We start from the raw sequence: 12,751 nt of genomic DNA on the forward strand, positions 1-12,751 counted from the left end.
GAGATGCTATGCTATAATGCTTTGGGGGTAGGGTTGCCACCCGTCCCGTAAAATACGGAATAGTCCTTTATTTGAGAAAAAAATGTTGCGTCCCGTATTGAACTAATACGGGACGCGATTTGTACCGTATTTTCATTAACTTTTACACCATATTCTAGTTGAATTATTGAAATAAATTAACCTTTACACCATATTCTAGTTGAATTATTGAAATAAATTAACTTTTACACCATATTCTAGTTGAATTATTGAAATAAATTAACTTTTACACCATATTCTAGTTGAATTATTGAAATAAATTAACTTTTACACCATATTCTTCACCTGTAGGCTATATTACATCTGGGCTGATGTGGACATACAGTAGCATAGGAGGCTATTTCAGTTGCTAGTATGGTTGGCTGTCTGTACAGTCATGCAAGTTCAATGCTATTAAAGCACTTTAAACTTGAAATCAAAGCATTTTGTTTTTTTATATAAAAATGTTATATAAAAATAAACACATTTTTATTCAGTTTAGAAGTTTGGGGGCTTTTTTCTTTTGGCTCCTGCGCTGCTGAAATCAGGGTGTCCCTTATTTCTATTTCTGAAAGGTGGCAACCCTATTTGGGGGAAACCCCAATTATATTATAAAAAATATCGATATATATCGAGTATCGCCATTCAGCTAGAAAATATCGAGATATGACTTTTGGTCCATATCGCCCAGCCCTACTAATGAATAATAAATGAAGCGAGGAACCCCCCACCAATGACCAATGAGGGCATCACGACGGGGTCATGGCCCAGATCAGGCCCACAGCCAGGGCTGCAGTGCAGGACTCCCCAGTGACCCGAACAGGGCGATCCCCACAGCAACGGCCCCACAGGCCGAGGAGACATAGTCTACGGTGTGGGAGATCCCCAAGAGGAAAAAGCACTGGTGTTAACAACTTAAAATATAAAAACAACATTAAAATATACCTAAAAACAAAATAAATACAAAAAGTTAATACAAAAGTATAAGTTCATAATAAAATAATTGAAAAATAAAGTTAAAGTGATACAAAAAACTAGATAACAATAAACTAAACCACACTAATAAAATAAATAAAACTCAGCTCTGGTAGGATGTTCTACAGGTGAGGTTCTCTGGTAGGATGTTCCACAGGTGAGGTTCTCTGGTAGGATGTTCTACAGGTGAGGTTCTCTGGTAGGATGTTCCAAGGGTGAGGTTCTCTGGTAGGCGTTTCGGTCACAAATTTTCATTTCGGTGCATCACTAATCAGTATAAGGGCACATGACTTACTTAAATCAATTAGGCTGGGAGGGGTGGATCACAAGATCTCGCTTTACACGGACGATATCATACTTTTCATCTGAACCCGAACACTCTACCCCACACCTTCTTCAGCTTGTCATATCCTTGAGTGTGGTTTCTGGGTACACCTTCAATTCGCATCTTGCAAAGTTTTCCTTCATCAGTGGCAGCTCAGACACTTTGACAAATTGAGAACTACTCTTTTAGTAGGGGGCTTTGACCTTTGTCATTGGGCAAGCAATGATCCTGCTGTGATTAACGATTTACCATCTGAGGCAAGATCGGAGATCGGACAGTTGTGAGCTCTGGCTTTCTGAGGCTCAGGCTGATCCTCAGGAGCAAACACTGGGACTGCTGTGGAACTGCAAGACCAAACGTTACTACATGTAACATTGCGTTACATGTAGTAACTCTGTTGTGTGATCCATTAGGTTAGGTGATCCCCTTCTTACAGCTTGGAAATCTTTGGAAAAGGAGCTTCGTTATCTTCCTCAAATCAAAATCCCACGCTGCTATTCCTCCAAAGAGATGGACCGTCCGAGGCATCCATATCTGTTTTGATGCGTCCGAACAAACATATAGTGTTGTTGCATATGTCAGATCTAAGGATGTCAAAGGTCACATCAAGCTAAGTTTCATTCTTGCTTGCTCACTAGGGATGGGCGGTATGGACAAAAAAATATATCACGATCATTTCTGGCATTTATCCCGATAACGATAAAAATGACGATAAAAAAATACCAATTCAACTCCACCTTTGTAACTATAAATCTATCACCACATTCAGTCTTTGGAGCCAAAACACTGCTCTAAAAGATACTAAATACTACTAAACTACAGCAATTAAATTGAATTGATAAAAACCAGTTAAATGAGTTACACCTGTACTGCAAAACTGTAATGACTCAGATCCGCCATGTTTGTTACACAAAAACCTCATCAACGGGAATTTCTTTCTTTCTTTCTTTCTTTCTTTCTTTCTTTCTTTCTTTCTTTCTTTCTTTCTTTCTTTCTTTCTTTCTTTCTTTCTTTCTTTCTTTCTTTCTTTCTTTCTTTCTTTCTTTCTTTCTTTCTTTCTTTCTTTCTTTCTTTCTTTCTTTCCTCCTTCCTTCCTTCCACGTTGTGCATGGAATAAACGCAGAACCATAAATCAGCTTTACACAAAAACGTCATCAACGGGAATTTATCGTTTTTTCTTTCTTTCTTTCTTTCTTTCTTTCTTTCTTTCTTTCTTTCTTTCTTTCTTTCTTTCTTTCTTTCTTTCTTTCTTTCTTTCTTTCTTTCTTTCTTTCTTTCTTTCTTTCTTTCTTTCTTTCTTTCTTTCTTTCTTTCTTTCTTTCTCATATCTTTCTTTCTTCCTTTCTTTCTCATTTCTTTCTTTCTTTCTTTCCTTTTTCTCTCTCTCTCTCTCTCTCTCTCTCTCTCTCTCTCTCTCTCTCTCTCTCTCTCTCTTTCTTTCTTTCTTTCTTTCTTTTACGTTGTGCGTGGAATTAACGCAGAACCATAAATCATCTTTACACACAAACGTCATCAACAGGAATTTATCGTTTTTTCTTTCTTTCCTTCCTTCCTTCCTTCCTTCCTTCCTTCCTTCCTTCCTTCCTTCCTTCCTTCCTTCCTTCCTTCCTTCCTTCCTTCACGTACGTTGTGCGTGGATTTAATGCAGAACCATAAATCATCTTTACACAAAAACGTCATCAACGGGAATTTATCGTTTTTACCGTGAGATGACAAATTCTTACCGTGGGGAATTTTTTTGACGGTTTATCGTGAACGGTAAAATATCGCCCATTCCTATTGCTCACACGTTTCCCTAAGCAACAGCTACCAGCAAGCCCGGATTACCCAATGGGCATTATGGGCGGGCGCCCAGGGGCCCACGCGCATCAGGGGGCCCGTGGCCGAGCCTCTCTTTTTTTTTTTTTTTTTTTAATTTATTTATTTAATTATTTTTTTTTAGGGATTGGGGCAGCTAGAATTTGAGAAACCCGTAGACTGTTTTATAACCAATAAAAATCACGTAGATTTGTTTTTTTTTTTACTAAAATGGAATGTTTTGATTGGTCAAACAGCTAGCAGTCGGACGTCACTGCCCTTATAAACGCCGCACTGACAGCTCCGAGTTGTGGGAGTGTAGGAGTTTGATTGGAGAAAGATGAGTGAGAGAAGCGGTTGTGGTAGAAAGCGGAAAAGAGAAAAGGAGGAGAGGGAGGAAACTTTTTTAAAAAGTGTGCCTTCCATCCAACTTTTTTTCAAAAAGAAGCAGGGATGAGGAGGAAGAGCCGTCGTCGGCTCCGCCGGTACAGCCACCACCGCGCCAGCTCCGCCGGAGCCGGTCCTGCCGCCGGGTCCTCCGGAGGAGGATGCCGGACAAAGCGCGACACAGCCGGTTGCTAGTTGTAGCCACAGCGCGCCGGGGGATGCTGCTTGTTGGATGTACACGCCTTGTACATCCAACAAGCAGCATCCCCCGGCGCGCTGATGGCCATTGAGTCTCAGCTCGTCAAGAAGTTGGACTTTGATGAGATTGTGACTGAGTTTGCGAGTAAGAAAGCAAGAAACTAGTCTTTCTGAGAGAGTGATCATGAGAAAAGAAGATGGGAGTAAAATGGAGAAAGAGCTGAGAAGGAGAAAGAGAGAGAGATGAATGTGGGAAAAAACATTTAGAAAAAAAGAAGAAAAAAAGAGAGATGAACCAGAAATGAGAACCACATTGAAATACAGAGGAGGAGGAGAAGAGAGAGAGAGAGAGAGAGACATTGAAACACAGAGGAGGAGGAGAGGAGAGAAAGAGAGTCATTGGAACAAAGAATAGGAGGAGAGGAGAGAGAGACATTGAAACACAGAGGAGGAGGAGAGGAGAGAGAGAGAGAGACACAGGTATTATGTGTGTGTGTGTGTGTGTGTGTGTGTGTGTGTGTGTGTGTGTGTGTGTGTGTGTGTGTGTGTGTGTTTTAGTGTGTTAGGACAACCTATATTACATTTATTTTTCATTTTTATTTAATATCATAAGGCTTTTAGTCTAGTTGACCAGTGCTATTTTGCATCCTTTTAGTATTAGCAGAACATGATGACAGCCACACTGAAACACAGATGAGAAGGAGAGGAGAGAGACAGACAGGAATGAGACAGCCACAGGTATTTTGTGTGTGTGTGGGTTTGTGTGTGAATAATGTAGGAATCTGACTCTGAATCCACAATCTGGACTTGTGGAGATGAAGCAGCTTTTGTTTGCAAATGGTAATGAGTAACAATATGCTGATAGTCTTGATATTGTAGCTGCTTGCTGAGGAAAGCATAGTTGCAAGTATGTGTAAATCCTGTATGATGGAGGATATCTGCAGGTGCCGATTTTGTCCATTGTAATCATACAGACAGTTCCCTATCAGTGTAAATCCTGTATAAGCTACAGGTGTTTCCAACAAATAGCAGTCCATAATTCAAAACCCAGTTTGTTTGCTTGTTTGTGTGTTTTCGGGGGAGAGGGGGGGCCCATCAAGAATTTCTGCCCAGGGGCCCCTGCCCTCTTAATCCGGGCCTGGCTACCAGTACCCAGACTGGATTTACGTGCTCCACTAACTGGTGCACGCCTCTGTGACCTCATCAGGACAGAATTCACTTTGCCAGTCTGAACTATTACACTGTGGACTGACTGAACCACTGTGCTCCACTGGTTCGTGCCGATGGTGTTACAAGAGGGTTATCCCTGTCAGATATTTTCCTCCCAAACAGATGGATGAATGCCCCAGCATTTTTAGGCGAACCTCCAGATACTTGTCCTGAACCTTGAAACTTTTGCATCTGTTTATGACCAAATTGATTTGAAACAATCTGTCTGTTACAGTGTTAACGTTGCTGTTACTGTGCCAAATCCTGACAGTTTCAAAACTTACCAAGAATTACTGGATGCCACTGCCCAGTCTCTTTCCAAACAGACCACTATAAACAGGGCTGCACATAATTATTTTGGTCTGGTGCTCACAGGAGCCCCTGGATATGTGACTTGGGGCTCCAAAAATGCGGTGACCCGTCTCGCCGGATCGATTAAAAGAGGGATGCAGGAATAAGTTATAGGCAAAACGATATTTATTCACTTATAAAGATGAATTAACAAATTATGGTGTGTGTTAGTCTGTAGAGTCAGTATAAAAGTTACAGTTTTTATCAGCCAGATTGGGATGCTCACGGCATATTTTGCACCTAGGGTTGCCAACTTTCAGAAATAGAAATAAAGGACGCCCCGATTTCAGCAGCACAGGAGCCAAAAAAAAAGCCCCAAAACTTCTAAACTGCATAAAAATGTGTTTATTTTATATGAAAAAAACGTGTTCTTTAATAGCATTGAACTTGCATGACTGTACAGACAGCCAACCATATAGCAGCTGAAATAGCCTCCTATGCTATGTATGTCCACATCAGCCAAGGTGTAGAATATTGCTACAGGTGAAGAATATGGTGTAAAAGTTAACTTATTTCAATAATTCAACTAGAATTTGGTGTAAAAGTTAACTTATTTCAATAATTCAACTAGAATTTGTTGTAAAAGTTAACTTATTTCAATAATTCAACTAGAATATGGTGTAAAAGTTAATTTATTTCAATAATCAACTAGAATATGGTGTAAAAGTTAATTTATTTCAATAATTCAACTTGAATATGGTGTAAAAGTTAATCTATTTCAATAATTCAACTTAAAAGGTGAAACTAATACCTCTAATTACCTAGTCTTATTACATGCAAAGCAAGATATATTGAACCTTTTATTTGTTATAATTTTGATGATGGAATTGTTTATTGATTTAATAAAATATTCTCTTATTTATTTTTTATTTGGGGTTTTCATAAACTTTGAGCCATAATCAGAGAGCAGCGTCTTGCTGGTGCAGGAAACTGCTGCATGCAGTGACGGACACTGGCTGATTTATGGTTCCGCGTTGCACCAACGCAGAGCTTACGGGGTAGGATACGCGGGAACGCGACGTACGGTGCGCGTCGCCGCGTAACATCTTGCAGCCACTTCTCGGCGAACACACGTTTTCTGTTCGATTCGGGTAGTGGCTCTAAAAAGGCAAACAAAACGATAGCTTTTGGGAGGACACAGCCTGTCTCAAATCACACAAATCACTTCCAACACACAGTCGCTTACTCTGTTTAGCCCAAACTTCTGTACTACATCCAATTGTACTGGATCCTACTCACAAGGTGACACAACTAATCATTAAAAATTATAGCAAGATATTGTGTCAAGATGGTTTAAAAAGGATCTTTGCTGAAATAAGAACATTTTGGATCTTGAGGGGCGCAAGGCCGTACATAGACATCAGCAGAAGTGTGTTTCACGTCAAAAATGGAGAGCTGGTGCCTGAGGGTTCAGCCAATGGGTCAGCACTGCCCTTTCATTAGGTAAGAAAAAGATGACACGAGGAAAGAAGGGGGAAAAAAGCTATCCTGTCAGAGGACATAGTGTTATACGACAAAAAACACCTTAGCAAAAAAAATGTAATGCACTCAGGTAACTTTAACCTACATTGATCCGTACTCTGTTCATTAACAACTACAAGATTTCTCCGCACTAGTGTTTTCAAATAACTGACTGAAAGAATTTCTTTATTTATTCCTCACACATTTGCATAACTCACAATTAATTTTTTTTATTGCACCGTTTATGTTCAGTCGCCAAATGTTCATCTGTGAGCTATTTGGATCTTATAAGGACTTTAAACTTTCAATTTTATGAATTAATTTAATAATTTTAATGCCCAATGAATTTAATTTATTTGTGTTTTTAAATAAGCTAATTGAGCTGAAAGAGTGAATGAAATCATATTTGACATATAAGACCACAAGCCTTCATGCTGCTTGTCATGTATGTTCATTGAAAGTAGCAACAAATAAATTCAGGTTGCTGAAATGTTGTCTTTGTCTCATGTTGCAGCTTGTTTTGGGGCTCGTTTATAGCCCAAATTGTTCGTTTTTATGACATCTATCTTGATGAGGACTTGTTTTTGACATAACATTTGTCAGGTAATAAAACTGAGTTTTCACATCCCGTTCTGAAGTCAAAACTGTTTTAAAGACAACATTTCTAATGAAAGTTTGAGATCAGTCATCTCAAGTGGCTTCGGTAAACAGTTGTTTCACTGCAAACACCATGATAGAAAGCTATTAAATACAACTGAAAAAACTTTTGACGGGTCAACCGACAACAGGATCTAAGTCTCTTTCTTTCTTTACAGAAACGTAAAGGCAAAGAGAGGCCCACAGGTTACCCCTGTGATCAGTGTGAGGAAGTCCTCACCACTTCATCATCCTTGAAGGGACATAAGAAGATTCACACTGGAGAGAAGCCGCACCTATGTGATCAGTGTGGAGCTGCTTTTGCCAGATTAGATCATTTAAGAAATCACCAACGTATTCACACTGGAGAGAAGCCGTACAGATGTGATGAGTGTGGGGGAGCTTTTACCACATCAGATGCTTTAACTAAGCACTACCGTGTTCACACTGGAGAGAAGCCGTACAGATGTGATCAGTGTGGGGCAGCTTTTACCAGCTCAGGGGATTTAACTAGGCACTACCGTGTTCACACTGGAGAGAAGCCGTACAGATGTGATCAGTGTGGGGCAACTTTTGCTCAATTGAATGCTTTAACTTCGCACCACCGTGTTCACACTGGAGAGAAGCCGTACAGATGTGATCAGTGTGGGGGAGCTTTTACCACACCAGGTGCTTTAACTAGGCACAACCGTGTTCACACTGGAGAGAAGCCGTACAGATGTGATCAGTGTGGTGCAGCTTTTACCAACTCAAGTAATTTAACTTCGCACTACCGTGTTCACACTGGAGAGAAGCCGTATAGATGTGATCAGTGTGGGGCAGCTTTTACCAGCTCAAGTGAGATAACTACGCACCAACGCATTCACACTGGAGAGAAGCCGTATAGATGTGAGCAGTGTGGGGCAGCTTTTACCCAAACAAGTGCTTTAACTACGCACCAACGCATTCACACTGGAGAGAAGCCGTACAGATGTGATCAGTGTGGTGCAGCTTTTACCAACTCAAGTAATTTAACTAGACACTACCGTGTTCACATGGGAGAGAAGCCGTACAGATGTGATCAGTGTGGGGCAGCTTTTACCCAATCAAGTAATTTAACTAAGCACTACCGTGTTCACACTGGAGAGAAGCTGTAGAGATGTGTTCAGTGTGGGGCAGCTTTTGCCGTATCGAGTACTTTAAGAAAACACCAACGTATTCACATTGAATAAAATGTGTTTATCTGGAAATAAGTTAATTGAAAATAAGTTCAGTTTTATGTTATTTTTTTTTTAAATAGTTCTGCTTCTGGTTGTAAATTAGTAAACTTTTTTTTATGTTTTTATATATGTTATATATGTTTTTTATTGTAATCTCATTGTTCTGTTATTCTGTTCTGAATAAAGTTATTCGTTTTTTGTTGGATTTCAGTTTCTTGCTCAGTAACACCATTGTAAACAAACAGGAAGTCAATGTTAGAACAGTGTCCCACAGTAGTGCCTTGTTCATGTGATTTTATCAATACAGATGAATGATGGTTCTTGATTTAATTTTATCTGAGGGATGTAAGAAAAAAGTGTTTTACTAATGACACCCTCTGCTTCTGAGACCAGCTGATCAACTGTAAAAGTGAGTGAATGCTGTCATAGACCTAAGGCTGAATTATGGTTCTGCGTTAAATCAACGCAGAGCCTACACCGTTGCGTACGCGGCTACGCGGGAGTCTCTCCGTAGCCTACGCCGTAGCCTGACGTGCACCTCCCAAAAAATGTAACTATGCGTCGAGGCGACGCAGAGCCAAGGCAGACCGAGAAGGCTGTGATTGCTTTGCTTGGTAGCAACGCATTTCCGGTTCCGGTTCGTGAAGCAGTAGTGAACCTTCAACGCTCTTTTCTTTGTGTGTGTGTGATTTTTTTTTTTGGGGTTGTTTTGGTTTTTTGCACAATAGTTGTCCTTATCTCTTTGATCCACTGTGACCGGAGAGCGGTGTTGTGCAAGTTCATACTTTTCATGAACTAGTTCAAAGTTCAGTTCACATAGTTTAAAAATGAACAGTTCACATTCATAGTTCACCATTTTCACTTTGAACTAAGTTCAAATTCATTTAATTTCAATATTTTTAGGTGAGGAGTACGAATGAAACGCCAGACTGTCCTAAAAACTGTTGTAGTGGTCTTCAACCCTGGTCCTCAGGTGCCCTGTCCTGCATCTTTTAGATTTTTCCTTGCTCCAGCACCTTGATAAAAATGACTGTCATTAACAGACTTGCGCAGACCTGGATGACAAGCTGATGATGACCATTAATTAGAATCAGGTGTGATGATGCAAGGAAACATCTAAAACATGCAGGACAGGGGTCCCGAGGACCAGGGTTGGAGACCACTGCTGTGTACAATCATGTATTGTCCTAGTGGCTTTTCAGCTTTACTCAGGCTGTAAATCTCCAACATTGTAGTCCATTATTAATGTGTCTACCTGTTGCAGGTAAATCAAACCCCTGAAGGTGCAGCAGTGGGACTGGGGTCGTTTGGGGCTGTTGGGTCTTCTTGGCCTTTCCTGATGACTTTTTTTTGATTGTCAAGGACTTGCAGATATTTTCTCACACTGGACAGATGCTTTGACTCCACATGACGTTTTGAATTTAGTAGGCAAACGTTTGGACTTGTTTTCTCAGCGCAGGTGGACATAATTTGCTTAGAAAGGTTAGATTTTTACCTTCGGACTCTTTGGGAGACAATGTGTAAAATTCACGCAAATAATCATAAGCGGAGGCGTCATCTGACGCTGCGTCTGCAACGTCTCTCTCTTCACTGGTCATGTAAAGACTGCACCGAGCTCGGGCCGCCGTTGCCATGGAGCTGGTGCCCATCGTTATGCTAGTGTGCACTGCATTGTGGGTAGTGTAGTGTGAAGTCGTTGTCTCGTCGAGTATTTTAAATGTCCGCGCCACCCGCTGGTGAAATGAGAAGGATTATTCCGTAATAATTGGACCTAAATACTGAAACTGAAACTCACATAATCTGAACAGTTAAAATTCCAGTTCTTGATTTGCAGAATTAACAAGTTCACGTTCTAGTTCTTTATTTGCAAATACGTTGCGTTCAGTTCAACGTTCTCACAGAAATGAACGTGTTCAATGAACGCGTTCATGCACAACACTGCTGGAAAGGCAGGAAGCTAAACAAAGTATCAACTAGCGCTCTTGGGGGGTATTGCACTTAACGTCCTCTTAACGCTGACAATTTTTTTAACGCATGATTACATGCAGGATAAAAAAAAAAACACGCATTATATAACTTCTGGCGCTTGACGGCACCCGTAGTTTGAGGAAAAGTATGGTGAACTGAAAGATGGAGAATGAAAAGGGACTTTTGAACGGCTAGTTCACTTTCAAAAAGATGCTCAGATGGTTCGCTGGACAAGACTAAAGTTATTTGCATGTCGATTTGAAATGAATTACCATCGAAGTAGGTCGAGGCCCAACTGCACTTTATAGGTTGAGTTACACTCGCTGCTGTTACATGTACACTTTATTTGTTTGTGATTTATTTTTTGTATCACCCTGTTTTGATCCCACTTAGGAGAAGGGGATATTTTTTTAACCTTTTATTTTCCTCCGAGTTTAGACATAATTACATGGAAAATTTAACTGAGCAATGCACTTCTTGTACAAGGTTTGTGATGCATATGGTTCATTGTTTTACATTGAGCTGCATAAAAGAAGAAGGAATCTTAAGTTAGTCTTTACAAGTGTTAAATTGGGGATTACATTGTGTTTGTATTTATGAAGGAATGTTACATTCAGGTCAAAAGCTTTTTTTTGTGGAAAGTTGAAAAAACATTGGCATAAAGCAGCATATTTGCTGCTATTTGCATATTTCTCATGTAGTTAACAGTTTTAAAAACATTTTAAAAATACCTGAAGGTAATTTAGAAACGCAAAAAATTTGTGAATAAATGTGCGATTAATATGCGATTAATCGCAAGTTAACTATGGACAACATGCGATTTAAAAAAAAATAATCATTTGACAGCCCTAGTATATAATAATCAAAGCATTATTGCTAGAGAGAAAAAACACTCAGTGATCTGAAGAAAGAAGCTGAGACATCTTATTTTCTTGCATGCAAGGGTAGGCGCACGAGCAGCGAACTACAACGGTCCTGCCCCCAGCAAAGTTTATTTAAAGACATGAAAAAATGGGTGTGTATTTACAGAAGAAAAGGGTGTCGATTTCAGAGTACAATCAGGAAGTAGGTGTGCTGTGGGTGTGGTGTGGATCACATCATCGCACAGTGGATTCAGATGAGGCGACCTTGACACGGCTCACATGACGCAGCAAAGAATGGTGAGAAAAGCAGATAGATAAAAGAAACAAATCAAACAGGCCACATCATGGGAAAATATTTTCCCTCTAACATCATGGAGACGTTGATCATACACAGTACTCGAGTTGTAAAATAAAATCAGGGGGGATGGTGGATTTTATCATATGGGGACAGATAATTTGTGCTGATTACAAATAACATAATATATTACAAATAATAGCAGTGACCAAAACACCTGCAGAAATACTGCAGGAATGACATAGCAGCAGTTAAATGCAGCCTTCTGTAAGCTTTAAATATCCACTGGGCTTACATCAAATACATCAAAACACAACAATAAAAAACACTTTTCTGAACTTATCAATATGACTCTGTCCTTCACAGGATAAGTAAAATGGATCACTGCAAAAACTCACAATCTTAACAAGAATATTTGTCTTATTTCTAGTTAAAATGTCTCATTTTAGTAAAAAAAAAAAAATCTCATTACACTTAAAACAAGACTCATCACTGGAAAAAACAATTTTCATCTGTTTCAAGTAGATTTTCACTTGAAATAAGTAGGAAAATCTGCCAGTGGAACAAGATTTTATTGCTTGTAATGACAAGATAAATCTTGTCCCACTGGCAGATTTTTCTACTTATTTCAAGTGAAAATTTACTTGAAACAGGTGAAAATTGTCAAATAAGTTATTTTTCTGGTGATGACTCTAAATGTTGAAATAGCAGTAAAACCACATTCATTGATGAAATGACATAAGGGATGGAAAGGAGGGATGGCAGTTTTACAGGGGGGATGATTTTGACCGTTTTTATTTCAGGGGGGATGCCATCCCCCCTCATCCCCCCTCAACTCCAGTACTGATCATACATGATATCATACAGTGGACACAGGGTATGATGCAGCTAATGAACACACAGAATACAATACACTTAAATTGCAAGACATAGTTAATCTGAACACCACTGTGATAATATACAAGGCTTATAACAAATCACTTCCGGGCTGCATGCAGGAACTGTTCAAGCCAAGAGAGGGCAAACACGACCTCAGGGGAACAGCAATGTTTGACACAACAGCAATAAG

Source organism: Cololabis saira, chromosome 11 (assembly GCF_033807715.1).
Source record: "Cololabis saira isolate AMF1-May2022 chromosome 11, fColSai1.1, whole genome shotgun sequence".
Lineage (NCBI taxonomy): Eukaryota > Metazoa > Chordata > Actinopteri > Beloniformes > Belonidae > Cololabis > Cololabis saira.